This window comes from Oncorhynchus tshawytscha, linkage group LG33, assembly GCF_018296145.1.
Source record: "Oncorhynchus tshawytscha isolate Ot180627B linkage group LG33, Otsh_v2.0, whole genome shotgun sequence".
In the NCBI taxonomy this organism is placed as follows: domain Eukaryota; kingdom Metazoa; phylum Chordata; class Actinopteri; order Salmoniformes; family Salmonidae; genus Oncorhynchus; species Oncorhynchus tshawytscha.
The window spans coordinates 22,424,500-22,436,031 of NC_056461.1; positions in this window are offsets into that span (position 1 = coordinate 22,424,500).

Consider the following 11,532-nt stretch of genomic DNA (forward strand, 5'->3'; position numbering starts at 1 on the left):
CTCGGCTCTCGATAGCTTTATCACTCAAAGGCTCAATGAGCTCACCGCAATACAAATGCCCAGGGACTGACTAACAGGGAGAAAAGAGACAGGGTAGAGATAAGAAATGAGATGTGCAAATCTGAACTGCATTTTAGAATTTTTATATGGAGTGATTGATTGGGGTTTAGCACAGTATTATTTGTGAAAAATATATAAATGTTTACATGCCTTGTGTGTTCATCACCCTTTGATTTATATCAGATAAATACTAAATTGATAAACACACTGTAGTCTTCTATCTCAGCTCGGTAAAGACCTGGCAGAGGTCAACATGGGGGCCTTATCTACTGACAGATAAGTGGCTTTCGGCTGGGAAGTGTCTCTTGATTTCACACAGCACACATATGAGGGGAATATTGATGATGGGAAGTTCAGAGTTCAGACGCAGCCTATTTCCTTCCAACCTCTGTGAGATCGCCACATGATTCTGTCTCAGCAAATGCCTCACACAGAAGACATACTCAGAGACTTACACACTGACACACATAGAGGCACTTAAAAGACTACAGATCAACCCACACCCAGACACAGAGATGGACACACACACCAAGATTCTACTACACAGGACAGAGGAAGGTTTTTCTCCAATTAGGCTTTGTTTTTGTAAATAAACCGTTGATGTGAAAATCTACGTCTCACTGTATATATGTTTCAATATGAGTGACAGCATCGCTGGCAGTCATCAACGGGAGCTTACTGCAAAGCCTTCCTTATCCCCAGCATTACAGTCTCTAAGAAAGGATTTACTATTTAATTCATGATTAGATAGAATTTCTCCACAGACCAAACACAGTCATAGACTGAGGAGAGAACCTGAAGAGTTTGTGGATAAATAGTCACACACTGGCCCGACCCCTACACACCACTAGTGTGAACCGTTATAGCACTATTATTAAAAGCCATGGATTATCAATCAGGAATTAATCCGGCTTTTTACTGAATTGCTATCGTTTTTTCACCCTCCACTGTCGCTGCAACAAGAAGAGAAGGGTTTTTCTTCTGATTTTTTTCTTCACAAAAGAAGGTGAGCCAGGGAGAGGAATTAGAGGTGTAGATACAGCCCTCCACTGAGCCACACTAACTACAACAACAACAAGCATCTGGCTGTTGCTTCTCGTGCCCTGGATGTGCACAGACAACTGAAGAAGAGTAATTTATTTAGTTCCTTCACTCATCTATTTTCCTCCCCCCTCTGCCTGGCTGACTGGGCTCACACTGGCTCCTCTCTCTCAGTGAGTGAGGGTGTGTGTGAGCGTGTGTGTTTCTCTCAGCCGGAGTGTTGCGCTGTGAAGGCTGTGGAGTGGATCTCTACTCTTCCTTTCCCAGTGGAATATTGGATGAGAACGGTTTCCCAGCCCTGACTATTGACTGTTGACTGTCACCTGTTCTGCATCCATGACTTTACGTACTTGGCTGGTGTATGGGCTTGGATTTAGTTTGATATCCGCTTTCTGCATCTCACAAGGTGAGTATAGGCATACTGAGGTCAGGTGTGTGTGTGTGTGTGTGTGTGTGTGTGTGTGTGTGTGTGTGTGTGTGTGTGTGTGTGTGTGTGTGTGTGTGTGTGTGTGTGTGTGTGTGTGTGTGTGTGTGTGTGTGTGTGTGTGACCAGAAGTCCCCACAAGAGTAGTAAACAAACAAACATTTTACCAACTGGGGACATTTTGTTAGTCCCCACAAGGTCAAACGCTATTTCTAGTGGGTTTAGGGTTATGGTTAGAATTAGTGTTAGGGTTAGAATTAGTGTTAGGGTTAGAATTAGGTTAAGGGTTAGGAGCTAGGGTTAGGAGCTAACATTAGGTTTAGGGTTATGGTTAAGGTTAAGATTACATTTTTGGGTTAAGGTTAGGGTCGGGGTTAGGGTAAGAGTACGGGTTAGAGTTAGGTTTAGAGTTTAGGGAAAATTGGATTTTGAATGGGACTGAATTGTGTGTCCCCTACAAGGTTAGCTGTACACGACTGTGTGTGTGTGTGTGTGTGTGTGTGTGTGTGTGTGTGTGTGTGTGTGTGTGTGTGTGTGTGTGTGTGTGTGTGTGTGTGTGTGTGTGTGTGTGTGTGTGTGTGTGTGTGTGTGTGTGTGTAAAATAATGAATGGACACCATATGGTCACTTTTATGTTGCAAACAATTGCCATGGGGGAAATCCATAAACCGTACAATGGGACTATAACCAAAGGTTTCAAACTAAATTTCTAGGGACATAATAACAATTGACTTGACTTGTTTTGACTTTAAACTACTGAATGTCCTTGTCTTACTAGGGACGAAAAAATAAAAAATAAGGTTCACTGATGTTCAGCTATTCTTTTTATTTTTTTTCATATTCCTCTCACTCTTATAATAACTTAATTATCAATGCACATTTGATCCCTTTATGGATGAAACTGAGGGTCCAGTAAGCTCTTGGACAGATTACTGGTTCAGTATTTATATCAACAGATACACTGACCACATGGCTCAATGAAGTGGTCTACATGCTGGACATAAATTATATTCCCAAACGAGATTACTAAAGCAGATTTTGCTATATTCCCACGCAATCAACAGTATTTCAGGAACATTGTGACACACATCAACTAATCTATCATATTCAACTTTTTTCATGTCATCATAAATGATGGACATGCCACTTCTGATACCCCTGCAGTAATTGTTTTAAATGAACAATACTGGGGTGTTTCCACAGAGAGCAGATGAATCTCAATAAAAAGAGCATGATGTTATGATAGTACGACAAGATGCAAAGGAAGCTCATTTGATGTGATCATTTCTAGTGCAATAGCATAGCGTACTTAGGCAGAGTGAAGTGACAACATGGTTTGGTATACTGTGTAGATAAAAATGATATACTCTACATATTTGACAGTAAACATAGATGTTTACATTGGTGATGTACCATCCAGCAGAACATATGTGTTTGTATTCCACCAGCCTCTCAAACTGGACCTGGGTTCTCTCAAATAATATCAAAATCGACCAATGAATCTAGAGTTAATGTTCCATATTTTGCCCAATTCCTTCATTAATGTGATGGATGACCGCAGAGGGGGAGCCTTTTTAATGTTTAATGAGTATGAGAAAAACAACAACCAATCAGATTGGCAGCCAACAGCCATTGAGTATTCTACTGCTATTCACTCTCATCCCTGTCAGGCTGGCTAGGCTGTATACTGTGGCTTCATATGAGTGCTTTCTCCGCACTAGCATAATATTACATGTTCCCTGAAGGCTGGCATGTGTTATCTGTCCCGCTGAGGGTTTACATTGATTTCAGCAGATTTCTAGAGTGATTTTTGTAAGAGCATTTGGCGGAGATTAGTTTGCCTCTGAAAGCTTTTGGTTGGCTATTTAACAGAGACTCAGGCCAGCATTACCTTCCTGGCCCAGCTCTAAGCAGCACTAGATGAGCGGATGCTGATAAAGAGAGAGGATTGCTGTCAGGCAAAGCTGATCTCCCACCTTGTGCACGGGATTCTGTAGGCCAAATACAGGTGAACGAAGGTCCAGTCTCATGAACAATCCCCTTAGGCCGAATGGATTTGTATCACTAAGCTGCACGACACTTACTTGAAAGTAAGTCAGGCCATTTAGGAGTTGAGACTGGGTGATGGGAGGAAAATGAACTCATTAACTCAATAGGCCAGTGATCGGTAGGCATGATCCAGGGATGGGTATTTTGTACATTTGTAAACTCCTCGTGATGTTCTCTATCATGGACCTGAATTACATAATCTGACAATCATTGCTATATTTTTGTTTACTTTCATAGCTGATTCATAGAAAAAGAAACACCCTATCAAAACAGTTCAGATGTGAAGTGGGTGTGAACTGGGTGTAGTTAATATTGGTCATCAGCATAGAGATTCATTCTATGTAATTCTATGGTCATGGGTGTCTGTTTCTACTACTCTGGGACCAGACGGAGACAGGGCTTTACCGTGAGATCACAAGCTTACCGAACAGACAGACAACTCGGAATATAGCATTGGCTACTAAGGGTGAGTCATGGTTAAGTACAAGCCTGTGAGGTGTCACTGTCAACATGAGAACGAGACAGACTCCAATATGACTGACAGAGAACACCATCCCAGCAAGAGATCAGAGCAATTTAGACATTGACTTTTGAGGAGCTCTTTCTTCACTCAGTATTGATATCACATAACAAAGCGTGAGGTTTTACAGGGCAACGGTCTAAATATATTTATACATTTATTGAACCTTTATTTAACTAGGCAAGTCAGTTAAGAGCAAATTCTTATTTACAATGACGGCCTAAGACAGAGTGGGTGACTCTCCATGGCATCATTTACCTCCAGCAATAAGCTATGGCTTCAGACAAAGTCAAACAATAGATCAAATCAAACTTTATTTGCCATATGCACCGAATACAACAAGTGTAGACCTTACCGTGAAATGCTGACTTACAAGACCTTAACCAACAATGCAGTTCATGAAGAAGAAAATTTACCAAGTAATTTACCAATTTACCAAGTAGGCTAAAATAAAAAAGTATTATTAAAAAGTAACACAATAAGAATAACAATAACGAGGCTATATACAGGGGGCACCGGTACCGAGTAAGTGTGCAGGGGTACAGGGGGTGAAGTGACTATGCATTGGTAACAAACAAACAGTGAGTAGCAGCAGTGTACAAGAGGGGGGGTCAATGTAAATTGTCCGGTGGCGATTTTTATGAATTGTTCAGCAGTCTTATGGCTTGGGGGTAGAAGCTGTTGAGGAGCCTTTTGGTCGTGGACTTGGTGCTCCGGTACCGCTTGCCGTGCAGTAGCGGAGAAAACAGTCTATAACTTGGGTGACTGGAGTCTCTGACAATTTTCTGGGGGTTCCTCTGACACCGCCTATTATATACAGTTGAAGACGGAAGTTTACATACACTTAGGTTGGAGTCATTAAAACTCGTTTTTCAACCACTCCACACATTTCTTGTTAACAAACTACAGTTTTGGCAAGTCGGTTAGAACATCTCCTTTGTGCCTGACACAAGTCATTTTTACAAAAATTGTTTACAGACAGATTATTTCACATATAATTCACTGTAACACAATTTCAGTGGGTCAAATGTTTACATATACTAAGTTGACTGTGCCTTTAAACAGCTTGGAAAATTCCAGAAAATTATGTTGTGGCTTTAGAAGTTTCTGATGGGCTAATTGACATCATTTGAGTCAATTGGAGGTGTACCTGTGGATGTATTTCAAGGCCTACCTTCAAACTCTTTGCTTGACCTCATGGGAAAATCAAAAGAAATCAGCCAAGACCTCAGAAAAAAAATTGTAGACCTCCACAAGTCTGGTTCATCCTTGGGAGCAATTTCCAAACGCCTGAAGGTACCACGTTCATCTGTACAAACAATAGTATGCAAGCATAAACACCATGGGACCACACAGCCGTCATACCGCTCAGGAAGGAGACGCGTTCTATCTCCTAGAGATGAACGTACTTTGGTGTGAAAAGTGAAAATCAATCCCAGAACAACAGCAAAGGACTTTGTGAAGATGCTGGAGGAAACAGATACAAAAGTCATAATGACCATCGTTATGTTTGGAGGAAAAAGGGGGAGGCTTGCAAGCCAAAGAACACCATCCCAACCGTGAAGCACGGGGGTGGCAGCATCACAAAATCACAAAATTGTGCACTTCACAAAATAGATGGCTTCATGAGGAAGGAAAATCATGTGGATATATTGAAGCAACATCTCAAGACATCAGTTAAAGTTAAAGCTTGGTCGCAAATGGGTCTTCCAAATGGACAATGACCCCAAACATACTTCCAAAGCTGTGCAAAATGGCTTAAGGACAACAAAGTCAAGGTATTGGAGTGGCCATCACAAAGCCCTGACCTTAATCCTATAGAAAAGTTGTGGGCAGAACTGAAAAAGCATGTGCGAGCAAGGAGGCCTAAAAACCTGACTCAGTTACACCAGCTCTGTCAGGAGGAATGGGCCAAAATTCACCCACCTTATTGTGGGAAGCTTGTGGAAGGCTACCCGAAACGTTTGACCCAAGTTAAACAATTTAAAGGCAATACTACCAAATACTAATTGAGTGTATGTAAACTTCTGACCCAATGGGAATGTGATGAAAGAAATAAAATCTGAATTAAATCATTCTCTCTACTATTATTCTGACATTTCACATTTTTATAATAAAGTGATCTTAACTGACTTAAGACAAGGAATTTTTACAAGGATTAAATGTCAGGAATTGTGAAAAAATTAGTTTAAATGCATTTTGGTGTATGTCAACTTCTGACTTCAACTGTAGGTCCTAGATGGCAGGAGGATTAGCCCCAGTGATGTACTGGGCCGTTCCCACTACCCTCTAGAGCGCCTCATGGTCAGATGCCGAGCAGTTGCCACACCAGGCGGTGATGCAATCAGCCAGGATGATCTTGATGGTGCAGCTGTAGAACCTTTTGAGGATCTGGGGACCCATGCCAAATCTTTTCAGTCTCCTGAGGGGGAAAAGGTTTTGTCGTGCCCTCTTTACGACTGTCTTGGTATGTCTGGACTATGATAGTTCGTTGGTGATGTGGACACCAAGGAACTTGAAACTCTCGACCCACTTCACTACAGCCCCGTCGATGTTAATGGGGGCCTGTTCGGCTCGCCTTTTCCTGTAGTCTACGATCAGCTCTTTTGTATTGCTCACATTGAGGGAGAGGTTGTTGTCCTGACACCACACTGACAGTTCTCTGAACTCCTCCCTATAGGCCGTATCATTATTGTTGGTGATCAGGCCTACCACTGTTGTGTCGTCAGCAAACTTAATGATGGTGTTGGAGTCGTATTTGGCCGCGCAGTCATGGGTGAACAGGGAATACAGGAGGGGACTAAGTACACACCACTGAGGGGCCCCAGTGTTATGGATCAGCGTTTCAGACGTGTTGTTGCCTACTCTTACCACCTGGGGGCGGCCCGTCAGGAAGTCCAGGATCCAGTTGCAGAGGAAGGTGTTTAGTCCCAGAGTCCTTAGCTTAGTGATGAGCTTTGTGGGCACTATAGTGATGAACGCTGAGCTGTAGTCAATGAACAGCATTCTCACATAGGTGTTCCTTTTGTCCAGGTGAGAAAGGGCAGTGTGGAGTGCGATTGAGATTGTGTCATCTGTGGATCTGTTGGGTCGGAATGCGAATCGGAGTGGGTCTAGGGTGTCCGGAGGATGCTGTTGATGTGAGCCTTTAAAAGCACTTCATGGCTACAGACGTGAGTGCCACAGGGCAGTAATCCTTTAGGCAGGTTATCTTCGCTTCCTTGGGCACAGGGACTATGGCGGTCTGCTTGAAACATGTTGGTATTACAGACACGGTCAGGGAGAGGTTGAAAATGTCCGTGAAGACACTTGACATTTGGTCCGCGCATGCTTTGAGTACACGTCCTGGTAATCTGTCTGGCCCAGCGGCTTTGTGAATGTTGATCTGTTTAAAGGTTTTGTTCACATCTGCTACCGAGAGCGTTATCACACAGTCATCCAGAACAGCTGGTCGTCTTGTGCAGGCTTCAGTGTTGCTTGCCTGGAAGCGAGTATAAAAGGCATTGCAGATGTAGATGCTTTTATAGTAAAAGCAAATGAATTATCTGTTGCCCCTTTGTTCCTAATGTTTTTTGTAAGTAGGGAATATTGGCAAACATAAGAAAACAAAGAATACATAATAGCTTTTTTGAGATGTCAGTCCCATTGCTTCAAAGCAACTTTGACATCTCCTCGCTCCTGTGTAGTCGATGCTGCTGCAGTACTATGGCTGCAACATCCCATAGGGTGCAGGCTAATTAGTTGACATATCTGGTGGCGCACACTAATAAGATGACATGTCCCCTCTCCTCTCTAGTCCATGGATTGCACTGCTATTTCTGTAACATCACAGGTTCACACTAACAATTTGACATGTCTACTGGTGCACACTAATAAGTTTACATATCTACCAGTGCACACTGACAAAGTGATACGTCTCCCCTCTCTCCTCCCTAGTCAATGGGTTGCAGTGCTATGGCTGTAACATCATCCAGGGCCAGAGGTACGTGGACATTGGCTGCACCAACCCAGAGGTCCTCACCTGCACACACTCACACAAGGGCTTCAAGCACCGCTTCTGCATCAAGACAGAGAGCAGTGAGTCTGTTTCTCATGTTCCTGAACTGATGACTGTCTCAATCAATGCCTGTCTTCATCTCCAGTCCCTCCCTTCCATAGACTTTCTCCTTCACAGTCTTCTATGTCTGTTAATGAATGTGTTTGTGTGAAAGAACCCCGTAATGTCAATATGTAGAAAGTCTATTGACCCTCATTGTGCAGAACATGTAGATGAAACAGGAAGAAATCCCCTAACCTCTCCTCTGCACTCTTTAGCCATACTATTGTACGTCAAAAGGGCAAGATCTTATCTCGATGTGAAGATTCCATGGCATCTTGCTACATAGCTACAACGAGGGCTTTATTCCACCAAATTTGTAAATAACGGTCAGTCACTCCTGCAAGTAAAATCAACATAGAGACGACGGACTGCCATACGTAATATTAAATACTTTATGGAGATCTGCTGACATCCATGCATGTAAGATCCAGCTGTTCTGCTGTTGACAGCTGAAGGAGCCACTCACGTAAAGGGCTGATGTGGCACTGTTTTCTATTGGTTCAGAGAAATAATGGGGTCAATGAATGCTAAGATGGGATGCAGGATCCCTTTAAACAGCATTTTGGGGATCATCTAGAACTGTTCTTCACTTTAATCCCATGGGCACAACTCCGACTGGTCCGGCGGCTGCTATTTCATAACCAGCTTAGCGTCCCACTCCCCTCGCTTTGTCCCCAGCTGGGAGATTTGTCTGATGCGGCTGTTCCCCACCTGGACTGTATCCACTGCCCAGCTGTCACTTTCTTAAGACTGACGGGGGATTTATGGCTCTTGTTAGACAAAAGTGGTCTGCTCTGACTTAAAGAGAGCATTGATGTGGGTGTTTTTTCTCAAGGGTTGTAGAAGGTTTACGTACCAAATTTTATGGAGTGTTTGATGGCTTGGCTGGATGCCCTTATGTAGTTGTACAATAACAACTTTCAATCAACGGCCAAGGTTGAACTTTTTATCTCTGACTTACAGACATGCATATTTTTCAATCTATTGTACGCATACGATGTGTCCTCCTAAGCAACCATTACATTCAATCAGTAAACACAGTTTACCACAAGGAAAATGGAGAGATCTGATGATGTAATTCCATTCTATGACAGCATCCCTCTCTGCACTCCTTTGGCTCTCAAGGACTTCAAAACACACATGAATACACTGGCATTCTTTGCTTCTTTTGCCTCTTTCCTGATGACCTCACCATCTACTTGTCACTCTTCTCTGACTTCCTGTCATTTCAGCGGCCCTGGGAATTGTCCTGACCAGTGGATGTGCCACGTCAAGACACTGCCAGCAACATGAGCTGCCTGGAGTGCGCATCCACTGCTGCGCCTCAGACCTATGTAACAGTACCCCCTGCTGTCGAGCAAGCATATTGCATTACATCTGCGCCCTGGCAAGCCTGCTGCTGCTGAGGTTGTGGTTGTGATATGAGGTCACAACTTGTACAGGGACTCAACAATCGATCAAATACAAAGATGGAACTCGGGATAAACCATCTATGAATGACACTTTACATAGCTAGTTCTCAGTGTCTCTTCTCAGCACCACATGTTAAGAGTCTGAGAGGAGGGTTGTACAACACATACATCAGAGCAATGTGCAATAGCAGCTTTTGTGACAATGACTTTACACTGGACAATAGCATCGGAATGAGTGATCTGGGGGATTAATTGGCAGCTGTGACATTCTGTATTTATTCAAATTGATATCATCTTAGTCCTAATCATCAGTACTGCTTCAGTTGCTTGTAAAGCGTAAATCTTAACTTATGTGGGTTATGTTTATTCAGGGTTAAACCCTAGATAATACAGTAAAATAAGGTTAAACGTAAACCTGTATTGTTTATTCCGTTTCCTTGGAGATGCACGCTGCATGTTGCTTTTATTTCAGATTGTAAAAATGTACAAAATAATAGTACAGTGAAAGCATGTAATGTTGTGAAATAGTGTATTAAAATACTTAGTCATACCATGTTCTCTATCCTGTACTATAACATACACACTTATATATTATTCATTAGTAACCTTGGTATAAATGCTATCTAAAACATTGGTCTAAATCATTCATGCAACTGAGATGAAGATGCCCACAGAGAGACTAAAAAGAAGACTGAAAAGTTACTCTTTACATGGCAAGGTAAGTAACCTACAATTCATCCCAGAAAAACCATCACCATTTTTTTGTGAGACTTGTGTTGTTCTATGCTTCCATCTCAGAGCAGTTACGTCCAGTTAGGATGTCTTTACATCCTCTGGGCACTAGATGTCTTCTGTGAGGGAGTTAGGAAGTTCATACACAAACAATGAGAAATATATCAAGTGGGAAAAGGCACGGTGGGCAAATTCAAAAGGTGTTTTCTGTGCACGAAAAATAAAGTATTGTGTTGATTTTATGACAGCTGATGCATTTCTGGTAGGAATTGTACCTTTACTTAACAAGGCCAGTCAGTGAAGAACTAATTATTATTTACAATGATAGCCTACCGGGGAATAGTTGGTTAACTGCCTTGCTCAGAGGCAGAACGACAGATTTTTATCTATACAGCTCGGGGATTCGATCTAGCAAACTTTCGGTTACTGGCATAACGCTCTAACCACTAGGCACACTGCCGCCAGAATAGCGACAACGTCTGATCAGCGTGCTAGCCCCGACGTTCTTATCACAGTCTGATTTATTAGGCAACTATCATTTTTATTTATTTATTCAAGCTTTTATCAGGCTTTTATCATACTGAGACCGAGGTCTATATTACAGTGAGCCCGGAATTACATAAATTACAGGAAATACACACATCAAAATATAAATACAAAATGCAAGCAGAAAGAAAATGATGGTCATAAAAAACTAACACAGGTTGTATTTATTATGGATCCCCCAAATTCATCAGTAATAAGGTCTTCAATCAGCTTTCTGAATTGCCCTACAGGCATCAAAATATAAAATGTAAGAAAATGTTGAAGATTGTAAACTAAACGCTTATTTACCTAACTCAGTAGAGACCAAAGGAATTAACTGAGTTAGCCATCTCTAAGACCAGGTGTGGTAACTCGCATGTCTAAAATTTAGTAAAGATGTTAGGTACAATGGAATTGTACGGAGCCTTTTTGGAAAAGTGCTTTATAAATGAAAACATACCAATGTATCAACATATGTGACATCAAATGGCCTATTTATTGCCTTACCCCCTCACGCCATTTGCACGCACTGTATATAGACTTTTTTCTATTGTGTTATTGACTGTACGTTTGTTTATTCCATGTTTGTGTTGTTGTTTGTGTCTCACAGCTTTGCTTTATCTTGGCCAGGTCGTAGTTGTAAATGAGAACTTGTTCTGGCTTACCTGGTT